Source organism: Diorhabda carinulata, chromosome 11 (genome assembly GCF_026250575.1).
Source record: "Diorhabda carinulata isolate Delta chromosome 11, icDioCari1.1, whole genome shotgun sequence".
Classification (NCBI taxonomy): Eukaryota; Metazoa; Arthropoda; class Insecta; order Coleoptera; family Chrysomelidae; genus Diorhabda; species Diorhabda carinulata.
In genome coordinates this window covers 10,854,252-10,879,751 of record NC_079470.1, presented here as the reverse complement: position 1 = coordinate 10,879,751, position 25,500 = coordinate 10,854,252, and the positions used below count along the sequence as shown (strand labels likewise).

The 25,500-nt window shown below is 31.5% G+C and overlaps 2 protein-coding genes across 6 annotated transcripts in view; one reads left to right on the top strand and one right to left on the bottom strand.

Annotated features, from left to right (window-relative positions):
* The window catches only part of LOC130899487 (protein slit), a 531,917-nt gene that overhangs the window by 475,659 nt on the left and 30,758 nt on the right, over window positions 1–25,500 (bottom strand). The window lies entirely within an intron of this gene.
* LOC130899488 (putative helicase mov-10-B.1) overlaps window positions 19,714–25,500 on the top strand; it is a 65,971-nt gene continuing 60,184 nt past the window's right edge. The window contains exon 1 of the mRNA XM_057809464.1: window positions 19,714–19,860. The gene's annotated coding sequence lies outside the window, so the exon portion shown is untranslated. The remainder of the gene's footprint in view (window positions 19,861–25,500) is intronic.

Genomic DNA, 25,500 nt, shown 5'->3' with positions numbered 1-25,500 from the left:
CTCTTTTGTATCCGAAGTTTGGTCTTGGTGATTTCTTTTTAAATAATTATAATGACGATGACAGTCATAATCACATGATATATGATGTATCTTTTATCAACTGATAAATTAGTAAAGAAGAAACAGTACTTAAGATAGACCAAGCGTCGTTATAGCTTTCAAGTAAAAAACGCGTTTATCAAAAGTTAAAAATAACACGAATATAATTTTAAAGACTAATTACATATCTGGTTTATTAATATTTTATTGACGTCTCTGACAATATCGTTAATTAAATCTTCACTAAAACTTTCACAAAAAAAAATAAACGGTCATTAACAGAGACGAATTCAGCAAAAATGAAAGCTAGTTAAGTGGATCCTGAATATGTGATAAAACCTCTGCTATTGATAATGGGGTATTTGACAGTAATGAATTTTTTATATTTCAGTTTAACGTGCCTTGATAGCCCTGGTTATTGGCACACAAAAACAATCAAATGATACATAAGTTAAATAAAAGACTGTTACAAAATCTATTATAATACGTAAATTATTCAAATTTTCTCATACAGCTTGGAGGCTTTATGAAACTTTATGATTTTCTTCATTTCCGTCGTGCAGTTAAGTGTCTCCTTGAGATTGGTTTTCATATCAAACTGTTGGTATGCGGTAGAGTATTCTCTGCATTCAGGACGACTTTCTGACGACATCAAATAAGTTTTGTGTGGTTGATGCAGAGTCTTCTTATTGTCACAGCTTCTTTCCTAGTCAAAAAGTTTAGGGAAAGGTGAGAAGTAAATGGGTGGATGTTATGTAATGCTGTAGTACTCTTGCTCCATAAATCGCGCCAAGATTTTTGAATGAGGTTTTTGAAGTTAGTCTTCAGATCATTGACAAGTTGAACTGGGATTTCAGGAGGATTCTTTGTGACTTCTTTGGCATGGCGATCTGCAGATTTGTTTCCAGCAATTCCAGTGTGCGATGGAAGCAAGATGAGGAAGTCTGTTATATCAAGAACAATGAGAGTTTGGTAGAAGCCGTGAATGTTTTGGACTATTTGATGGTCGCTGAATATGGTTGTAATTGACTGTAATGTCATGATGAAAGAGAGTCAGTACATATGGCGATATGTTTATGGAGAGGAGAGATAGATTTGAAAGCTTGAAGGATAGCTACAATTCTTAATATTTTCTAGAACAAACACACGTGGCTACGTTTGACGTCTCTAAACAGTAATCACCCCATGGGGTCAGATTAATGCAATTTAATTTACCTTGTTTTGGATTGCAGTACAACAGTATTCTCTTGTTTTACAGATAGATTAACAGATTTATATCTAAATTAAGTTTTGTTTTGTGTATTCCTATTTTCAATTAAAAGCATTTACTATAATAAGCGGATTTTCCAAAAAGAATCGCTCAAATGATAGATGCAATTATAGAGTCTTCTTTTTTTTTCTATACTGCCACTGATTTCTAAGATGTACTCTATGAAGTCCCTGGACCTGTTCGAGTAAGTTTTAACCACTTTTCTCTTTCCTTTATTCCCATAGACACATGAATAAATAGTTTTTCGGGCGTTTTCAAGGATGTATCAGTACACTGAAGCATTATACACATTTTATAACACAAAAGTATATAAATATATAATTAAGGAATGCTGTTAATTGTTTACAAGCTTACTATATACTGACGTCAGTGCACCGCCATATGAGTAATGAGCGTTTTAGCAGGAAGTATGTCAAAAGTTCTTTTCTAATAATCTCGATACTTTTGCATTCGAAGACATTACTGAGACATTTCCTCAACTATAAACGAAAAACAATACATTTCTACTTATCTTAGTAACAAATAAGACAGCAGTCGATTTAAATTTGATAAGTGGATAAATAAAAAGCATCTATAAATGATAATTATACAGGTATTACTGTAATTAGATTAACCTTAAGAGCTAGTCCTGTTCTGATTACCAAACTAGGTAGATTTTCTCTATTAAGCCGGCGCATATTGATTGCGATATATCAATAATTTATATATTTATTCAGTAGTTATCGTAATTGGGCAGATAATGGTAATAGTCAATAATCAATAACATTTTTTATCTGTGCTTGTCACGGAATTAATTAAGAAGTTGTGAGGAATGTTGTAAAAAAAATGATAAGCATATTAACTTATCCAGGCGTTAATATAGTAGAGTAAATGGTTGACTGTTATTCAATATGAGAAATTTACTACTTGGGACATATTTTATTTGGACTTGTCTATTATACAGAGTGAGTTTTACGTATGGAAATGCCTAAATTTTCTCGGTAACGGCATATACGATTTTTATAAATTTTTGTATCCTGAAGTCTCAAGTCGAGACCATCTAATCGCTTCGAGGCAACTGAAACTGTTGCAGAAAGATCAAGATTTGGAAGACCTTGAGAACCAACACGTCTTTGATCCTCATTACCTGGGATTTGTAGCTCGTAGAAATCTGCGTAATACCTGCAGAATCCTGAGGAGAAAATGTTTTCAATCCTTGATGTGTTTGGTGTTTCTGTATTGGTCTTAACAATAAGGAAAATAATTTGTAATTCTAATTGAAGAACCAGGCGACTTTTGAGCAGAGTACCATTGACACCTGCAGATAGATAACAAAGATTAATTTGGGCATTGAAACACCAACATTGGTGTACTGAATGGAGGTACATGATCTTCTCAAATGAGTCTCGATTGTTTTCAGACATTAGACGAGAACGAATAAGGAAACATCCATTGACGCCCTCGCATCAACGGCCTTAAAAGAAATTGACTTCTTCCGGTGATGTACGATTATTATGGTTTAGGTAGGAATTTTATTCATTGTAAGAATCAAGTGGTGGCTAATATCATGCAGTCATAGGTATTCAGTTCATTTTTATTGAAGATAAGTTCAGACCACTTGGAACTACCGAAGAAATAAGAAGTTTCTTCGTCGGCCGCTTTTATTTTTATCACCTGATTTGAATCACATAGAGCATGTTTAAGATTAGTTATTGATCACCAAAATTCGTGACTAGAAACCATACAGAAGCTTAAAAATCTTCCTCCAAAAGGTAAAAATCATACATAATTTTTTTGAATAACTTGCGGCATGCCAAAGAGAGTCACACAGAATATTATACTATTATACTATTGAAATATTATACTATCATACTATTTACTATACTAATATACTACTATTTAATTATTTAAACATTCGTTTCGCATCTCATTTAATGTACAGCATTGTAAAATGAGAAAAAAGATTTTATGGTTCACTTTTGGCATTCAACAGTTAACAAATAGATACCCTTTTAAGAAATACCAACAAATTTTTCTTCTGCCTTTTAAAATCAAATTTAGTTAGTATCCTTAATTTCTGAATAGTTAATTTTTTCACAATTTCTTATGAACTTTTTGTGTTTAAGTTATCATCTTAATTTTCCGCTTACTACCAACCGAAACGAATTAAAGAAAAGTTTTAACTAGTTTGTGGTTACAAAATGTAAACACAGAAATTAAAGTTTTGTATTCAAGTTGCCAAAGCTGTATCCCACCAACCAAACAAGTTGATTATTCATGTACCGGGTGGAGGAATTAACGGTATGAAAAGCCGTAACCTAGAAACGACAGTGCTTAAGAAAAATTACCGAGAATTATTTTTATGTTTTTAAAATGTCATAATTATAAATGAAATTACATGAAAATGAGTTGAGAGTGATGCTAAAAAGCAGGCAAACCATTTTTTATCATCCACAACCTTTCCTTTTAATAATATTCAATAATTTAACTGGATTTAACTGGAAAAGGTAGTCGTTTGATAATAACCCATATTGGGGATGATAATAGTTACCACGAAGAAGAAGAATATTTATCTAAAATGCTGGATTCAATTATGATAATGTTTGTTTGTTGAATGCTTTCGAAATAGAGCAAAAGCATAAAAAGACATTATGGCAGACGCTTACATGCTACTAGAAGCTTACGTCGACTTGTATAACGAAGCAGTACTGATAAATCTCGCAAGAAGATTCAGAATGTTATAGCATATCTACAGTTTCGGCTTCATTAACTTGAATAATTTCTTCTGGTTACTTTCTTGATACCAATATTTTCACGGAAAAGTCGTTCGCTAAGCTGTTTCTTCCCGCTTTATACAAATTGTATTGCTCAAATTTTGTAAAATCGATAAAGATTGATGTATTATTTGTACAGGTCGCAATATCTAATTCTATTTCGATGTCATCTTCTTATTTCCTTTATTAATATTGTTATCTGTACGATTCGCCGCACACGTTGAAAAGGACACTCCTTACCCACATCAAAGACTCCAACGCTATATCCCTTTACCACATTTCTACTATCAAAATAAACTAAGTCGTTTTAATTAGCTCGAATCGACCAGAAAGATGGGCGATGACGGTTTTTCTTCTACGTATGATCACAGATTGACAGTCGGTAATTTTTCTATTTTATTTGTGCGAGTTGTGAAACAGCGATAGGCATTGAAGTACGTAGAACATGAACGTAGCACAATTTCCGGCAAATAAAAGCAAAAATCTTTTATTTTAATAAAAATTGTCTCTACATAATTGATTTTAAATTGACTGTAACGAAAAATATTTCATCTGCAAGTATAATCTTCTTTTAACTCGAGTAAATTTTTTCAGACCAGAGGCTATAAATCGTGATTGAACAAAAGTAGTTGTTTCTTCCTAAAAACAGCATCAAAACATTTCGGAAAATCACCATTACTAGAAGAGGACCCTACGAATAAACTGAGAGAAAAAAAAGTGATGGTGCTAAACTAGAATGTGGTCGGTAGAAAAAGATGCATGTTGATTGAAGCAGAAGAGTACGAAGATACTGAAATAAATAAATGACTTTGGAGAAGAAGAACTAACCATAAGTCAAATAATTATCATAAATGCTCATCAGTAACAATTACAAATGATGAGGTGGTTAGATAGATATACAAAATGGTCAATGAAGATGGAGAAGGAGATAAAAAAGAAGACAAACGTCAAATAAATCAGTTGGATGCAGTGCTGAAAAATATTAAAGAAGTAGACGAGAGACCGATGATTGAAGACAAATAAGTAATGGGCCTAAAAGACTACAGTGCTGTAAATATATTTATATATAGGAATCCCGAAATGCTGAGGGAATAAAGTCATAATTTCGACTGAATTTTGGTATAACGTATGTATACCCAAGTTAAATCTACTGTCACATTTCGACGGAAACCTTGGATTAAATTTGACGAGCTTTAAATGCGAGTGAACTTTTGATAAGTACTAAGCTTGCCCATAGCGTTTTCATGGCAAATATTACATTCCAACTATTTTACGTAGACATTCAGCATCATACAAATAGCCACTTATCTCCTAGCTCTCTACATAGTACTGGAAAGCGTAGCAGAGAAAAAATCACATCAACATCAAAGATAAATCGTTCCTAAGCATGCCTCCTAAGCTTTTTCCTATTAATATAACCCGTTTTTTATTCAATAAAGTATTTTGTAACTCCGAAATGTAAAGTTAGAATTTGACTAGCGGTTTCTACTAGATAAAGTGCGAGCACGTCACTGATAATAAGAAAATCCTTATTGACAATTTCATCTTTGTTCAATTATCGAATGAAGCACCATTGTCCCCGATAGAATGCCTGTTCCTTTGAAGGATTTCATTTCCACGGAATGAAAGGGTTGATTTCTCGTATTATTTCGATCCAAGTAATATTTTTACGCTTACTAGACCGTACAATAAGTAGAGACAGTCTGTCGAAGTTTAATATTGGCATGCAGAAAAATATAAAATCTAATGATAGAAATGAGAAGGAGGATGCCGACTATTTTCGACGAATACCCTTAAAATAAGAAACTAAAAATAAACCAAAAATCAGACATTATATTCCGTCGTGTCGTGTCGTTACGAAGAACATAATTTACCATATTAACTGACATTACTGACATTTATTCTCTTGTCAACTAGTGAAATAGAGAAACGAGACTCCCAAACTAACTTCATTATTCTTATATCCGCGAAATCTTCCTTCCCTAATTAAGATCCAATTAAATTGTAATTGTAGGCTGAAAGGCGCACTGGTCTAATTGGGAGCGTTAATTGAGCAGATGCCAGCTGGTTGCGGTTTTGTTTTGACATTAAATTATCGTCTATAATCAGATTTGCCTATTAATTTTCAAGTCTTCAACTCTTTTTTCTCAGGCTAATAATAGTATATTTCCGGAGTGAAACAAAAATTTGTTTCCTATTTTGGCTGTTTATCCAATAGATATTTTAGAATTTCCAGTACAATTCACGAAATGTAATTCAATGTTCGTCGTGGTTTATAAGAACGCTGTTATTTTTTACCCTTATATTTACCATTCATAGATAATAGTAAACCCCTTTCCTGAAACAAGTAATCTTTTGGAAGGCTTTAAAAAACTTGATGAATAGTAAAATTTCAAACACATATATGTTTCTTTAATGTTAAATAATAACCAGAAATCACAAATGATCAAATCATGCGAATAGGATGGATGTCCAACGACTATTACATTATTTTCTAGTCAAAATTCATCTGTCTACTGTGTAATGTTTCCTAATTGGACTAATATATGAATCAAACGTTAGACATTTTATCCAATAGATATTTTAGAATTCCCCGTACAACTCACGAGATGTAATTCAATATTCGTCGTGGTTTATAGGAACGCTGTTATTTTGTAACCTAAGCCTTCAAAATTTAAAAGCCCGAAGCAAGTAATCTTTTGGTTTTTGGTTTCTTAAATATGTTGAAGAATAACTCGAAATCACAAATGATCAAATCATGCGAATAGGATGGATGTTCAACGACTATTACATTATTTTCTAGTCAAAATTTATCTGTCTAATGTTAATGTTTCCTAATTGGACTAATATATGAATCAAACGTTAGACATTTTATCCAATAGATATTTTAGAATTCCCCGTACAACTCACGAGATGTAATTCAATATTCGTCGTGGTTTATAGGAACGCTGTTATTTTGTAACCTAAGCCTTCAAAATTTAAAAGCCCGAAGCAAGTAATCTTTTGGTTTTTGGTTTCTTAAATATGTTGAAGAATAACTCGAAATCACGAATGATCAAATCATGCGAATAGGATGGATGTTCAACGACTATTACATTATTTTCTAGTCAAAATTTATCTGTCTAATGTTAATGTTTCCTAATTGGACTAATATATGAATCAAACGTTAGACATTTTATCCAATAGATATTTTAGAATTCCCCGTACAACTCACGAGATGTAATTCAATATTCGTCGTGGTTCATAGGAATGCTGTTATTTTGTAACCTAAGCCTTCAAAATTTAAAAGCCCGAAGCAAGTAATCTTTTGGTTTTTGGTTTCTTAAATATGTTAAAGAATAACCAGATATCACAAATAGTCAAATCATGCGAATAGGATGGATGTTAAACGACTATTACATTATTTTCTAGTCAAAATTTATCTGTCTATTGCGTAACAATAATTATAGCGAAACAAACGGTCTCAATGAAAAGGCCAGTGAAAAGTATAATTATGTAATTAATATGTGATTCTATTAAATAAGAAGGTTAAATTTTTGTTTATAAACACTCGTAATACACACACACACACACACACACACAAAGTGTAGTTCTCCTATAGTTTCATGGTATTTAAAAATATACAGAGTGGTCCTCGTATATATAATTTATGAGATTGCCTCTTCTTGGGCTATTGTTCAACTGTCCCCTCTATCTCATAATTTAATTGTGACCTCTATCTCACAATTACTAACGTAAACACAGTGATAGCGCAGAAATGCACTATTTTGTTAAGTCGACGGTTTAATTGTTAGCTGAAATGTGAATAGGTTGAAGAGTTTCATAGACGTACTAAAACGTAAACAGCAAAATTTTTTGTTAAACAAGATAAAAGAATAAAAGTTGACAAACACAAATTGCCAATAAATTTTCATACGAATGAAAATATCTATGCAAATGTGACATTTAAGCCTGTCTGCATCGTCAACAGGAAAATTATTTTAACTCTTGAAACAGCTCAAACTTTAATGAAATACATCAGATTTTGAAATCCTTTGTGTAGCTACTATATAGTCAAAAGCTTGGAAAAACTGAAAACAAACATAAAATAAAACAAACAAAATAAAATTATAAAATATACAGACGAAAACCACAATGAGTAACAAAATTTTAGGTAATAATTAGTATATATATGTCCATAGCAAAAATTAAACCAGTATGCAGCATGTCCGGAATTAAATATTATTATTAGAAGTTGTTTACAGAGTAGAAGGCACTTTCCAGCAAATATGCCTTCAAATTATTGCGGAATGCGGCCAAGGTGATATCGATTTGATTTCAATTGGCAAGTGATTGTGCATTTTTTGCATTGTAAAATATTGAGCCCTTAACTAATTCTGAGCGTGAAGTACGTAGGTAAAATTCGGGCTCGGCGCTCCTATTTAAACGTTGATTCTCGAAAATTGCGATAGCATAGTTCAAAAAGCAGAAACGAAAGCCAAAATGTTAAAAAAGCAGCGATGAAAACCAAATTGTTTAATTGGTTAACACTGATCGTTTACAAGATGTTGGTATTAAATCACGAGACTCACGATGTCTTAAATTCACATATTTTTACTTAGACCCCTTTCACAACACCCCTTGTTCGACAATTCCTCTTCTATGAACTTTTTTCTTCTTATTCAGTTACCTCTTATGAAACAAATAAAAATCGCGAGATGTCAGATGCAGAGAAGAAGGTAGATGGTCTGGTACTAGAATGCTAAACTTCCTGTAGTTTCAACATTTGTAGGAATATTTAACTGAGGTTCTGATCAAATTTTATTAATGATTTTTTTCATATTGTCATTGGTTTTTGATGTGGAAGGCGAATTTATTCTCGGCAATATTGGAAACTGTTAAAACATATACTTCGTTCAATAAATTATGTATCATTTATGCTTTTATATCAAATTTCATAACAATTTTATTTACTATTGCACTTCTGATAACAAAAAAAATCCAATGCGAATGAATGCCACGGCTATACTGATTTATTTACGGTATTGAGAATCACAGTATCCGGTAATCATGGTAACAGCAATCGGTTCCTGGTGTTTGGTGCATACGTAGTTATTCTATAGTACTACCAGTCATGAGAAGATCTTGAAGAGACCCAGATATGCACTCGGTGCTATAGAGACCTTTTTGCAATAAATGTGTCATTCCAAAGGTGACGTACGTAGAAACGAAGGATGTCTTCATATGATTCGTGGATTTCGAGGAATCTGGAGCAAAAGCATTGAAGACAAAGATACGTGTCATCAAGAGTTCATATAGAATACAATACACACAGTTAAACAAGGTTGAATTTTATGCCCAAGTCAATTGGGCACCCCCATGAGTCCACGGGAAGCTTTACAACAGAAGTGTTAGTAATATGGTATAAATATATCGACTAAAACTAATAAAAAGTATTTTGAAAGTGGTTTATGAGGAAAAAAGTCTTCTGTCTTAGTTTCTAGTCGTAATCAACATGGATTCAGTACTTTGACTGGATGGAACATCAATCAAAAGTGTGCGTTCTATGAAATCAGACCAGCTTGATCCAGATGTGAATAATGAACGTAGAATAGCATGAAACACAAAATATTTCTTTCTAGCGACTATTTTCATTTCGATTAAAGATTGAGAACGATTCAGGGATGTTTGACTGGTGCTTTTGTACGGTCTTGAATATCAACTATGAACCTTAACGAAGAAGTGCCAAGAAGCTTCTTGAAAACTATACGAGATCCAAGACAATTTTCACATTTACCTAAGGACCGAGGAACCTTCTTAATAGTGATTATCAACGTTGGGTTAAACTGAAAAAACACATAAATATTGCTTTATCCTACTCGATTTCTTTTGAAATTTGAGTGTTTGTAATCGCTCATCTGCAATCTTTAGTATTGACAGCTTCTAGTTTGATCAATAACAGATAGAGGTCACCTCTTAAATTGTTGATATATCCGCCGTCTCTGGTAAACGAGTCGTCGCTCTATCTCCCATTATGTGTTTCAACAAGATGCCTAGTCATAATTTTAATGGTTTCGTTTTGTTATTGGGTTAATTGTCAAATTAATTTTCGTGAGGGGCTGGGAATCTTCAAACCATTGTTGTCATTAAAGTGGTTTGAATAGTTTCTGCTGTCGGAATTGAATGGGCGCTGATTGTTGGAATCGAAAGGAATATTCAAAGAATAACAAACAACCAAACAATGTTTATTATCGTTACATTCAATCGTATCTGAAACTGGCGAGTGTATTTATTTTCCGTTAGGTAATAACGATCGTTTAATTGGAAAATTATAGTCTTCAAAATCAAATGCGACCCGTTGTTAATAAAAAACAATATTTTAAAATCATATAGCTTTGTGGTTTATATTTGCGTTGATATTTTTCAAATTATTTAGATCAGTGGTCCAGGAGAACCCCTAGGGGTAGACCGTGGACTCAACAGGGGTCTACGCAATTTTTTTTATTTAGAACTCATCTTGATATTAATTGAGAAATTGTTGTGGAAATGTATCAGCAGGAGGTCTCCTGAAAGCAGTAATATTTCGAAGAAAGAACTTAGGATTTAGATTATATTGTAGAAAAAATAGGCTGTCAATTGGATTAAACGAGTTGGTTGGATTAAAGACCTACTTAAGGATTGCTCCTTATGAGTAGGCCGTGATACATACGTCGATTTTTCATATTATCCCGAAACCATCTTTATGTCTTCGTTCCATCAAAACATTCCAGTTTCATAAGATTTTTTCCAAGTTCTTGCTTATAGTGTGAATTAGAGGTTGTATAATTATTATTAAATGATACCTGTGTTAATCATGAAGTCTAACTAGCCACCAAATTGAGGCGTTATCAAAAATCACTATTTTAACCAATCTTCCAGTAGAACCAATGTAGTTAAGGCACGGAATTAAAGTGAAGTGGTTACAATTTATATATCTTCGGCTTAACTTACAGACCACGTAACTCCTTTTTTATCCTTTATCAATATTTTGATACCATTAGATAGATAGTTTCTAGCCAAAAAGAAAATCATCAAGTCATCAAGATTAAGTAAGTAGATAGATGATTTCTGAGCCTATCTAACAGAAAAACTCTTAAAAGGTCCAAAAAAATCCATCACAATTTAAAATTTTAAATAGAAACCTCCAGACCGTCAGTTTAAAGCTAACCGCACGCCCCGTTAATTTACTTGGACTGTTTTTCTTCAATTATTTTTTTGAAAATCGATATTTGGCAACTGATTTTATTGAAAAAAATCTTCAGTCAAGTCTTTAATCAACTTATTTCATCGTTTTTTATATCTACTGTAAAATTTGGGGCTATGGAGTTACGAGGTTTGTGACTTTAGCCAACGTTTTATGTAAACAGTGTTGAATTGGTCACTATATCTATTAGTCGATTCAAGCGGAAAGTCTAGTGGAATTATAAATGTTTAGTTTACTTCGTTTTCTATTGTTTGATAGAAAAAACTGGTGAACACAATACATTTCTAACAAAACTTTCACTTTCAAATAAATAGGAAAATTATTAACAACTCGACAACATTTGACAGAAGTAATGTCATGCAACCGGATGTGAACCAATGAGAGAGAACGTTCGTTAGATCCGAACGCTTCTAATATAAACACTGATGAAATAAAAGCGATATATTATATATTATCGTGTAACTACATTTAGGAATTTCTATTCACGCAAAGATTGAGATCTGGTTTAGATGATATCAACTCTTTATATTATTGCCTAACTGACTCTCATAGAGTAGTTTACACTTTATTTTGATATTCAATTCAGCAAAAAAGGCAATAATAAAAGTATTATTCTATTCAAATCCATAGGAAAATTCAATTTTATGGTTCAAAATAATTTGATAGTTCAAATATTCAGGAATACCTTCGGTAAAAAATATCATTTTTTCAGTAAGGTAAACCTGGGAGATTCCTTGTATGGATATGATCAGGAATACCTTATGAAAAATAATTAATTTGCAAGAGGATCAACCTAATTCGAACCTAGTGTGCACCTCGTCGGGATAACCTAATAAGAAATATTTTTCTTACCAATAAGGTGGTCCCGAGAGGTTCCTTATATGGACAGGATCAGATTTGATCTAAACTTAATTCATTTCAAATAGGATTATCCTGATACGCTCCTAACGTGGACCTCGTCCGCTTCGCCCTTATAAGGCCTAATCTAACCTTGTTTTAATCTGATGAAGTCATTATGATGTTTCAATGAAATGAAGAGAAAATTCTAGTCTGGATAGTGGACAGCGGATACGAATGTAAGAAAATTACGCGGAACAAGATCGAATAATTTGGTGGTATTGAACACCTACCACATCGAGCATTACGCCGGACCTTGCACCGTCAGATTAAGTTTTAATCAGACCCATGAAGAAATTCTTGCGTGAGAAAAAATTTGAATCCAAAGGAGATGTCGAATATGCAGTGGGACAATGTTTTGCATCTAAGCCCAAAAAATGATTTTACCGAAGTCTTAAAGCTCGGCGTTCGGTTAAAACGATGGGCTATAGTTCGATCAAGGCTTTCTTTTTGTATGATTATTTAATAAACAAAGTTATAATTGGACACCGACATAATTTATAAAACACTCTCTATGTGTTTAAATCTGATCCACAAATTTGGAGCAACAGGCTGATGCTCCAGGCAAAAAATGTATACGCAGTAGCCGGGAAGGTTCGAAAAGTCTGTCTTTAAAATTACCCAAATTTTGGAAAAAAACACATAACGAAAACATATGCCTATAATTACATTTCCTGGCTCCCAACACGCCCACCTACAGTCTATTGTACCACCCCCTTAAAGGAAAATTACGGTTACAAACAAAAAACAACGACAACCCAAGAAATTATTTACGAATTTAACAAATGATAGCCGCTTAAACAGATGTGAACCTAATTATATCTAGAATAGAATAAGTTAGGTAAAAATCTTTTTTGTTTTCAATATTTTTTACAAATTTAATGGTTATTTTTAACGTTCTCTTTTCACTTTGCTTTGTTTTTTGATGGTGAGTGAATCTGCAATCTCTCGACACAATTTCGAATCTAATTTTGAGGTATGTAACAACCAGCTACGAAATAACTCCCCCGTAAGATGTTTTTTACATAAATCAACTAAGAATTGAAAGTTTTTTTTTAGCTAAATTTTCTATACCTTTCAGTGATAACTTTGTATCAAAATTAGTATTTTTAATGATCTAATGCGATTAAATAAAATTATGAAATTTGCCTTGGCTTGAAATTGTACGTTGAAAATACTCATTACCTGACATTCTAATTTGGTTAGGAGTTTGATTCCTCCAACACCAATATTGTACTATGACAAGAATTATTCTGTTTAAAATACATTTCTAACATTTTAATATGGTGTTATTTTAATTGAAAATTCGATACGATTTCGATGATATCCACAAGTTTGTTCGTGTGTATTTTCAATCTAATTAAGGTTCTGTCACAAACAATCTCCGGTCAAGTTGTAATAACATGAGGGCAGTGCAATCAGAATTCCAAATTGGATTTAAAATAAAACAGTACCATATCCTGAGGTGATTAGAAACGTATCCCAAAGAGAATTTCAATTCGTAATATATCCAATAATATATTATGCGTGAAATAAATATAACTAGGAAATGAATATAATGTCGAAAATGCAATTGAAAAATGAAAATGTAAAAATTTGACAACAAATTTTCTCCAACTACTGTTAATTTTAAACTTCAGGATAACTAAAAGTCTTTTCATTTCACGCTTCTTAATGCGCCAGTTTCAACTGTTAGTTCTTTGGTTTTACCCACTTACAAATCTGAATTTAATGATTATAGGGTGAGCAAAAACTTTCGACCTTTGGTGTATTTAGTAAGTATATTACAATATTAACCAAATAAAACAACCAAAATGGACATCATCAAATAAAAATTAACCAAATTATAATTGAAGATATTGGAAAGAGGCACATTGGTTTGATTTGAATCAAGTGTATATGTTAAACGATAAACAAAAGTGAAAGTGCAAGACTGTGACAAGCCTTTTTAATTTACAGAAATTAACTACCATAATATGTTTAAAAAATTCTAACCGCGTATAATGTTGCTTTAAAAATTATATGTACATAACGTTCAACTCATAGGTACATAATTATGACTGTTTTCTGGGACAAATATAAAGTTTAATAAGACAGGATTTGGTTCCAACTATACACTCTCCTATAATTAATCTCAATTTCCTTTTGATTTTGTTGGAAGGGGTAATTATATAGAGTAGAACATATTTCTGTAAATAGACAACATAATATTTTAAATACGTTTATAATTACTAACTGAGAAAGTTCGAGGTGGACGTTTAAAGCGATCAGAGGACATAAATCATATTCACGAAACATGCCAGTGAAATTTTCCACGTACCATAAATCAAAGTATTAATTAGAGGATGGCTAAAGGTTTATTAAGCTCAGATACTGATGGACGTAATCAACTGAACTCGATAAGTCGATATAAATTATTTCAACTACCGTCAAAAGTTGACACGTAAAGTTGACATTCAGTTAAATCTATAAATTCAATTCATTTTTACAAATAGAAGTTGTTTTAATACAAAGTGAGGTTCGCAATTCAAAGTTATGATCAATGCTTCATTCGACAACCCATTTAACATCTAATAGTTGCATCGAGCGCACATTTGAAGGTATAAAGACTATATTAGATGATCACCGTTACCAATTTGGAAGTGAAACTGAAGAGTTTATTTACTGGAGGTGTTTTCAAGAAGGAAGAAGCAAGGTTCACTGAAAACAACTGCAGTCAAATGCGATGTACTACAAGCAACGCCTCATCAGTGTATTCCAGATGTAGCTGACTTAACCTTCACTTTGTTTTGACCTAGGTAGTTCTGAATTTCGCACCATTAATCTTTCTGAACATGAATTTGAAATTTGAGGCCAAAAATTTGACTCGAAGCTTTGTTTTTTAGCAGTTTTTCACCAAATTCTGACAATTTTCACAGTTTTTAGACTATACCTCAAAACGTAAGCGTTTTTTGACAAGCCCATTCCATACAAAATTTTTTTATAGCTCAACCGTTTCGCCACTAGAGCGATATAAGTATTGAAAATTTCATAAAATAAATTTACTGTGTCGGTGGTTGGTGATAACATCGACCAATTGATCATCCTCGCGGGTCTTTGCTAACAAGAAAACGTATTCTTCTTGAAACTTGAACTATTTGGAAGCTCTTACCAGAAACCACCTATTTCCGATCTTCTAAATGTGTTCAGAAGCCCTGAGGCTTAACCAAAAAGAAAAGAAAGATTCCTGATCAACAAATACGGGTACAGAGAAAGTAGATTAATTATAAGAATGCAGCTTTCAAGACTTCATCGAAATAGCTGCACTATGACCATCAGCAGCAGCAGCAGCTACACAACACAGTTCGAGGGTGTATCACCAGACGCAGTAATGGCAGAGGATTGGGAAAAATGTCGAATATTGGATTGGAAACGAGTTTCAAATTGCCTGTCTTCAAGCCAATGCTGCTTCCGAGCTGCTGCGTCTAGTGTCATGCAAATGCCTCAACACCAACGCAAAATCAATCCTCGAAAGTACCAATCTATGCATTAACTGTGAGAGGTCGTGCATTAATATTACAAATATTAAAGATCTGTCAAATACTACTGAGGATAATTTAATCATATACATTTTGCCGGTTGTTGATCACTAAATAGGTTAAGCGTGATTAAAATAATTAGAGATTCTCAATATACTTCAACACTTTTGCAGTCTATATAATTGTTGTGGCATTACAATGGATAAGCCTGAAATAATTGGTACAAATGGCAAGCCATGCCCTTCTCGAATGTCTGTAATGTACCATCTTTTTTCTTTCGAAACATCGGTGAACCACGTTCCTCCCCATTGTTTGCCACTCCAGGGTCCTGGTCATTTGCTGCAAGTTATAAAGATTTATAAATAATTTTTTTGTTAATGACAAACTTGTGTATCAGTCTATAGCCTTCTCTAACCTTGAATGGGCCTTCTTAAGTTATTTCTAGTGAAAATGAAACTTTTGTAAACGGTACACTGAGTGACATAAACCGTTCATCCAGTTCAGTTTAAGTGTATACTTTTACTAGCTACTAAATAACTCTACAGCATAATGATGATGATAATAGAAGAAAATACAAGATAAACTGGAAAAAAGTCATTAAATATCTAGCAGAACGTATTCAAACCCAACTAGATTCGAATTAAAATGAAGATCAAACTTCTTGTTATCAATCTAGTTCGTAGAAGTCCGTAGAATAAATAATAGTTCAAATACCTTGCAGATTAGCTGTAGAAAAAGTGTATGGTATGTATGAAGCAATTGCAGATGAATTGTAGTATACCGAATTAAAAAATTATAACCTAAAAGAATTATTATGAGATTTTTTTTCGTATTTGCTCTCTAATAATTTCGACGAACACTTTTCATACACAGATTATTCTCTTTCTATCTAAAAGAAGTTTCTTTCATAGAAAATGTTACAATATTCATATTTTATAAAAAAATTATCTTTCAATTACTTACTAGCAATGTAATCTGTCGTTATTTAGTAAGTACACCTGAACTGTATAACCATTACAACGCAAAAAAGGTTTATAGTCCTCCCCCCAGTGTCAACCCTAATTTATGTACCTCTCCATAGCTTGTCTATTTAAGGATTGACGGGAACAACTGTCTGACTTAAATATAAAAGTTTTTGATGTTATTGTCTGGTTATCATTATAGTATTTTATTTATCCTTTTCTGTATTATTTTCTAGTAGTTTTTTTTTTCCATTTAAGATTAATGTTATTAAAATTTTATGTAAATTCATTTACACCATCTGTCCTTACAATCATCAATCTCTGCCACAAGAATTTTTGCCTTCAACATATTACTAACTGTTGTGTCATATTTCTAAACTGGCAACAAATTAATCCAAAATTATATCCTATACTATTTATAGTTGCTTAATTTGACGCAAAGCAGAAAAAATAAATTTTGAGAAGACGAATTTATGACGGCAAAGTAACGAGGACATTTGTTTTCTGTAAGAATAAACCGAAATTAATTTTACCATTTTTTGAAATGTTAAACAAAGATACATGTTGACAAATAAATCTATTTAGAGGTGGAAATTGTCTCTAATGTGAAATAAATTAATCTAAAATAAAGATAGATTTATAAGAGCGTTAAATGAAAATCATGACAGTCATATTTGTACACGTTCGTTGTTATGAAAAAAATAATGAATAACCATCAAATGAACTAACCAAATAGTTTGTTATGTGAATTTTTTACGATTTTTTTTTTTGAAAAACTACTTAAATATACACTACCGATCCAAAGTTTTTGCACACCCCATAATCCACTCTTTAAATCTCAAACTAATACAACTTTATCTTTCATATTGTCAAAGTCGAAACGGCTAAACAAACCAAAAATAATAGTGTCTGTTATTTATTTATATTATACAAGGGCATGTTATTAATTTGGCGGTGAGTGCGATAAGTTGAAAATTGCAAGTACTTGCTGATTTAATTATTGTTATTCAACTATGAATAATCTTTTCGGCGTTTATGATTGAAGTTTAGTTCCATTTAGCTCTGTAAGACGCAAGAACGTACTGTGATGTATACTTTTTAAACCAATACAACTTTTTGTGATGAGTCAAAATCTAGAAGATTAGTTTTTGAGGTTGAGGAATTAAAAACGGAAGTTATATGTGTAATGTAAGGCTGTAAAAAATATTAAAGGAAAATTTAGTATGTTTTGGCCAGCGTCTAATCGGCAAAAAATTTATTTTTCAGCATAACAATGATCCCAAGTATTCCTCAAAGCTGTACGAAGGATGTTTAAAAAAATTAGAAAGAAAGAATGTACTGACAATCATGATTAGCCGTCACAGTCGCCCGATCTCAACTCGATTGAGTTTAAGAAATCAGAAAGCAGGAATACGAATTGAACCAAATTGTCCGATGCGTAAGGCACAAATAAGTAACTTATGATGAAAATATTACGTTTTTTCTTTTTATAAATCGAACATATCATCATCGTTTGCTTTATTTAGAATAACTGTTGAATAACCGCCCAAGCGATTAATCTAACACGATCGGGTTACCCATTGTTTATTGTTCTTACTTAGAAACCATCACAATAAAAACAATAATATGAACACGATCATCATCCTATCATTCTAAATAATAATTTTTCTCTGTGCATTAACATAAATAATAATTTTTCATTCACATATCAAAGCCACCCGAGTCGAACATTCAAAAAGGAACGACTCAATAAAAATTCCTAGCAGTATATTAAAAAGCGAAGGCAACCTGCAAGGCATTCCGAAGTGAAAAATATAAAAAAAAATCCAACGAGATGATACACACCGTGATACCAGATGTGTCAAAACGCTTAAGTGGCACTAAATCCATCAACTGAGGTAAATCGGTCTTGTTTACATAAACAAAAAACTAAAAAACATAATTTGAAGGCTGCACGGGTGACGCATAAGAACGAGAAGTATTGGATTGTAATATTTCATCCACTATATAGGGTGTATCTAATTAAAAATGATAATCTTTTTGCCTGTTTGTATTTTAATATCAGTTCTCATATGTGAAAATCCCTGCGCCTCACTTTTAACTTGTTAGGTTCACTTCCTTTTAATCATTATCTCTTTGTTTATTGACGACGCAGTATGATTTTATAATAAATAGTATGGAGTGCGCTAAATATGAAATCCGTGTATTGTTAACACATAATTGGAAATTAAAATTTAAAGCAGCCGTGGCTGCAAGAAAAATATGTGAAATTGAAGAAGAAGACACAGTTTATGAGCGAACATCACACAATTTATGATCATTTTCTTCAGAATGTTTCTGTATGGCGAACGGTTTCCTTGGTATGTACAACGATCTAAAAATCTACCTATCTTTTAAACCATAAATTTTATCGAGTTAAACAAAGAGTACCTTTTTGTTACCAAATCGATTGAAAAATTCATTTTTCCTATTTTTAGATCGTTCCTGTAAAAGTTACGGATTGTAAACTATTGGGCTTGATCCGCCCCTGGCCTTCAATCGTGTAGAGTTATTTATTCCATCAAACACACTGTATGGACATACATAATCATCCATTGAAAATTCATAATGTTCGAATGTAGAATATAGAAAATATACTTAAATATAAGTTCTGATTTCACAACTTTAAAGGCATATAACTCAGAAACTAGGGGTCGTAGGAAAAATTTTTATGTCACTGCATTATTTTTACGGCATCTACTCACTCCTGCATACAGGATACAGTGTGATAACTTACATATAGAATGCACAATTGAGTGTATGTAATTGCTTACTTCTAACATGATATTTTATAAAATAGTATTATTTTCGTTCACTGATATATACCGTGATGCCGGTCCTGTTCAAATGTGTTGTCGAAGCTAAAATTTAATGAACTATTTGTATTTCCATTATGGTTTTTTGCAACTTATTCACATTGTTTTGTGCCCGTTTTTATGGAGAAGTCCTTTTTGTTTGTTAACGGCAAATTAGCTATGGGCAGGAAATCGAAGATTCTAGAATGTGATGATAGTATATAAAAAACGAGTTTCTAGCAGCAGCACGGAGTCGGTGAACAATTTTCATGTGATTGTAAACACATCGGAATAGTGAAAAGTAATTCAAACGGTGTATTTAAATAAATTAGATGATCTTAGTAAACAGTTTAGTCGTTTAGTGGGTAAGTGTTAGTGAATAGTATATGAATAAATTAGTACTATTTATAAAATCACCTTACTTTGTATTTAAAAGGCGTTTAAATTAATTAGAAAAACATTTCAATATCAAAAAACCTGATTCTAACATATTTTAAATTATCATTTTTCAAATATTGTAATTGTCTTTTCTTTTTTTTTCTGTAGTATTGTTTTGTCCGATATCAAACAAGTTAATACCAGAAAATCGCAGCTAATATAAATGTCAAAATAAATGCGATTCTCATAAGATCAGAACAATCCTTTGAAGCTTTTAACTTTGTACGGTTTTGAATAATTATTCCGGCTTATTCTGAACTTCCGTAATAGTCTTTAATACATATTGTGACATAAAAGCATCCAGCTCAGCATTTATATTATTAAATATGTTAAAAATCCACTCACGTAAACTACAAAGAGAATAAAACGACAATCAGTGTACAAAAGATGGGTAATTTCAAATGCCAAAGAAGATGATCGCAAAAATAATTTATGAGCCGTATTTCAAAATTGAACGGCTTTCTTAATAGAATCTCAATAAAAGATTGAACTGACCAAAATAAACATAAGAATAACGCGGTTTACAGGGTGAGTGTCGTAGGAAAAATATTAAATATTATAAAACAGAAGCATCAAATACTATTTGTCAAGAATGTGACTTGCGCCGTAGAAATAGTGGAAACAGGTTTCTGCCTTTAAACGGTTCTTGTAGTTTTGCAACAGAAGTAATGTGGTGTTGATAAATAAAGAAATTCGTATACAGTGTGTCTACTTAAGTTGGAACCATATGGAAAACTATTTTATTAGTGATTTTATGAAAAAACAGCTCTTAAAAATCACTTTTTTAGAGCAGTATACGAGGTCAAAAAATTTGAATTTTGTGCAAGAGTAAAGTATCTTTATTTTTCACAATTCAGAAAAAGGTTATAGAGTAAAGTTGTTTTGATTTAAAAGTTAGGTAATTATTTAGAATTGGGGCCCCACTCTAAAAATTTTTTCGCGCATATAAGGTTGTTTTTTAATGCTCCGAAAGTACTTTAAGGATTCCTTCCCGTCATGTAATATATTTAAAACACTTGAACCTAGTTTTAAAGATCCTTTTATAAAAGAGGATCAGAAGGCTACCTATTTCACAGCACTACTGAACTAGTTTGGAGTTAGGTTAGGTTAGGTTAGGTCCAAGAGAAGTGGGAACATGTTATTGATAAAATATTTGGATTAGAGGAAAATTTAGGTAATTTGATGTATTAAGTGTATTAAGACACTTTTTTTATATAAATATTTATCTTGTTATGCATTTTATCAAAAAATAATAATTTTTTAGTAATTAACTAAAATACTTATGATTATCGTAGATAACTCTTCTGTGTTTGAAGTAAATATTTTGCTATATGATAGAACACCTTGTATGTTATAAATCTGACCGCTTTAAATGTCACTTGTCATCCATAGATCTTATGTATTAGCTCCCACAGGAGGATATAACTAAGTAATACAATAGGTATTGAATTTTCAGAATGACAGTAGAGTTATTGGTATAGACAATAGTAGGTATACAATTTAAGTCTTTGTTCTTTATTTTTAAGTAGTACCACGGTATTTAGAATGTGGGTAGAAATTCATAAATCCGTTTTTTAGAACATCTTGTAGATAATCTAATACAATTAAGATATTTAGTGCGTCGTCCTGCAATAAAATGAACATTAATAATATCGTTTGCACAAAAGGTTTATTGAAAATCCTTTATACATGACAAATCTTGTAAAAACCATTCGAATTCAACTATTTTTGTTCAAGAGTGAATTCGCAATGTTTCGGCTTAATAATAATTTGATTTTGACGTAAATTATCACCTCAAGTCCTTTTCAAACTTGAAACACTTACTTAAAATCGATGTATTAATATTTTTGAGGGTTAACATTATGCCTTTTACATCAATTTGATACTTAATATATGTGGCTAAGCGCCGGAATAACTTTTTACTTGAAATGAGTGAAAGAGACCGGGGATGGTTCGCTAAGTTTTGACTAAGACTCGTATATCTCTGATGGTTTAAGTTAATATAACATAGAAAACAATTGATACAGAATATAAGAACTATTCAGTCATCTAAAATGCTAATTTATAACCTATATATTATAATACATTTGAATTAAAAAATTTAATTAGTATATAAACTATATCACATTCTGTTTATAGATAAACATCACAAAATGGAATAAAATGCTTAAATACATTAATTTACGATGAATTTATTTAAATGAGACACTGTGAGAGAAATTCTCACCGGGTTAAAAGATGAATAAACTGTAAAAACATAAAGCTATAATAAAAATAATAATTTTGTCACTTAGCCAGATCTGCGTTTCAATTTTTCATAATATCATATGAGAGAAAAAATTTTACTTAAATACCTTTCTTTACCACTAACTTTGATTATTTCTGGATTTTTAAACAGTAATTAATTTTGTTTTTATTATGACCGAAATAATTCCGTTCAATAATACCAAAATAATCCCTAAATTAATTAATACTGTAATTGTAAGAGGAATATTTATTTAACTGACGTATTGAATGAATGAATGTTATTTTACTAATATTTATAAACAAATTTCATATTATTTAAAGTAAATTCATCCATTTAGATGTGATATTTCCCCCTTCAACATGTGTGTTAATATATCTGGTTATTGTTCCCTTAATCATGTTGTACAAGTACCGTTCAATGTGCGTCTAGTTTTCAAAAGCGTACGTACTCTTTTATCTACCGTTTTACACCCCAATTTCAACCGTTTTTGTATTGAGGATTAAAAAAATTTTGAATGATAGGTATAGGGCAGTGGACAATATAACCATCGTGGTGAGATTAATTTTTTTATTCAAATTTTCAACGTACAAGATCTACCGTAACATTTCATATTCAAATCTATTTGTTATTACAAACCAAAATCATAACAATGCAAAATATTCGAGAAAATTAAATGCAAAATCTTCAAATTGTCTACCATTGACCGATAAGAAAATTGCTGTGAAAAGTTATTTTAAAATAATAACGACGCTAATAATTTATAAATTCTAGTATATTTCTGATAAATGTGGGCTAGAATCTTATTATAAATGATAGAAAAATTGAAGGAAATGAAACTGAAATGAATAAAAAGGTTTAGTGTCTTAACAAAATAATTGGTTATACCATTTCCATGGACCTGACTTAATGACTAAATCATCCAATCCTTGATACTATTTTTCTCTAAATTTCTCATTAGTTTTGGCTGCTTTTCATCCTTTTCTATTCCTTCGAATATTCCTCGGTCATAACCATATCTAACGTAGTCATCATCATTTAGCAACCTGTCTTGTCCACTGCTGTACATAAGCCTCTCTCAACCCAGATCATTTTGCTCGATGCTCGAAATATCTTTTTCAAATCGTCCGTCCATCGCAACAGCGATCGTCTCCTATTTCTCTATCCTTCATCCCTGGGACGCCATTCTAGTATTCTCTTCGTCCATCTATTATCTAATAATCTTGCGACGCCAGCCCAGTTCCTTTTTAAATGTGTGACGCTTTCAATTGCATGCTTAACTTTTGTTCATGACGTTGTCATTGAGTTTCCGAAATCATACTCAACGTATTACTTCTAATTATACCTATTGAACTTCATTTTATTAACCCAATTAAGTTGAAATTTTATCTATAGAATATGTTTTTTTTTACTTTCTATACCTATGATATTATTAGCTCCAATGAGCTCTTTTGTTATGGTTTATTTGTTTTGTTTTAATATTTAGTTCTTCTGCAATTGCTGTACAGTTATCATAAGTGAGTTTGATTAAACACATTTCAAAGATATTCCGTATCTCAAGCATTTGTTTTTCCTTATCATTTGGCAAATTCTGTATATCTTCAATAACTTCTTCTGGAATCTCATTCCCTCATATAATATCATGGTATTTCAAATTTTCTATCAGTTGTATGATTTCTTTATCTGTTGGTTCCTCAACATTTTCTATTCCGTCCCTTCTATCTTCCTTGTATTCCGGTTCTTCCTCTTTTCCATTCAGCAAACCTTCAACGTATCGAGTCCATCTTCTAATTTTTTTGTGGATCTGTTAATAGGTTACCCTACAAGGTACTTGAGTGAGCCCTCTACTGATTTTCTAGTTTCTTGATGAAAATTTCTTAATTCTTTAATATTTTGTAATTTATTACGCATGTAAATTTTCTATTTATTGTTATCGTCACGCTACCAATTTCTTCTGCGTGAGTTATGATCTGCTCGTTAAATATCAAATATTTTTATTTAATTTTCGATTTAATGTGCTTTGGTTTGATCTCATTATAACAAAGCTTAAAATTACACAAACTTTAGATCGAGCAACAAAATTTCAATAAGAGTTGTTTTGAAATATACAAATAGTAAAACTAAAAGAATACTTATTCACAAAAGAAATTCGTTTTTGATTGATGGAAATAAAAAGTGAATTATAGATATAATCAGTGACTGATGCTTTATATTTATTAATATTTTCATACAATCATCTTACCATCTTTTATATCACCTGAATGTATGTCTTAAACACTTAAGTCAGCTTTTTTAAAGATCGACACGCCTCTCTCTCTCAACTTTCAATTCCGAAAGGCTAAAAGGCATCTCATATCTAACAAATACTTTTTAGAATTATTAATCCTGACACAAGACTATTCAAGTCCGGCAGTGTAACAACTTATTAAATCTCCTTTGATAAGAGTAATTTTTTTTATAAAGTCATCGTCGAACGGAAGTCTCAAAAAGCTTTATCTTCCTAACCATGAAAAGGAAAACACAAAGTCGGAGCTACTAATTTTTTCCCATAGGTTACTATAAAGGACCGGAGATATTTAACACCTTTTATATTATCTTATTATAGTTATACATTTAAAACTAAATTAAATTTAAATGGTATATGATTTATTATCCATACAAGGTTCCAATATTTAAAAAGTATATTATTAACTTTAATCTTGTAAAGATCAAATTATGGGTTACACCTTTCAAGCAACTAGTAAGATCTTATCAAATTTGACCAGGAATAGTCTATTCAAATTTCAATGCAATTTCAATTTATTCCAAAAACTAAAATTGTTTGATAGACATGTAGCCAGAACAGTTCATCTCAAAGACAGCTGGGATTTTTCTCATCTGCTACATTGCAATTATTAACTTATAAATTGAATAATAATAAAAAATAATTTGATATGTAATACAATGAAAATAAAATGTTCAAACTAAAGAGAGTTGATTTTGTTTTTTTTTTCAATTTTCTCAATATTTAATTTTTAATTAAAAGCTTTGTAATGTTGAATGGCAGATGGTTGATTTGAAATCAAGTATTCATGAGTTTTTTGAACAATTTTTTATTAACTATTTTTCTTCAGTATTATATTGAAATACATATTTCTTATTTAAATTATTTATTTTTGTAACGTCCACGTGGAATCATCATCTCCACTGTTTACCAAAGAAATCATTGAATCGTAAACATGAATGCATTTCTATTGAGCGAAGCTGTCGGAAGGCGTATGTAGAAAATTTCTTCGAAATATTCCTGCCGGATAGTCTGCGATAAACAGTGGCGTCGCTTGGT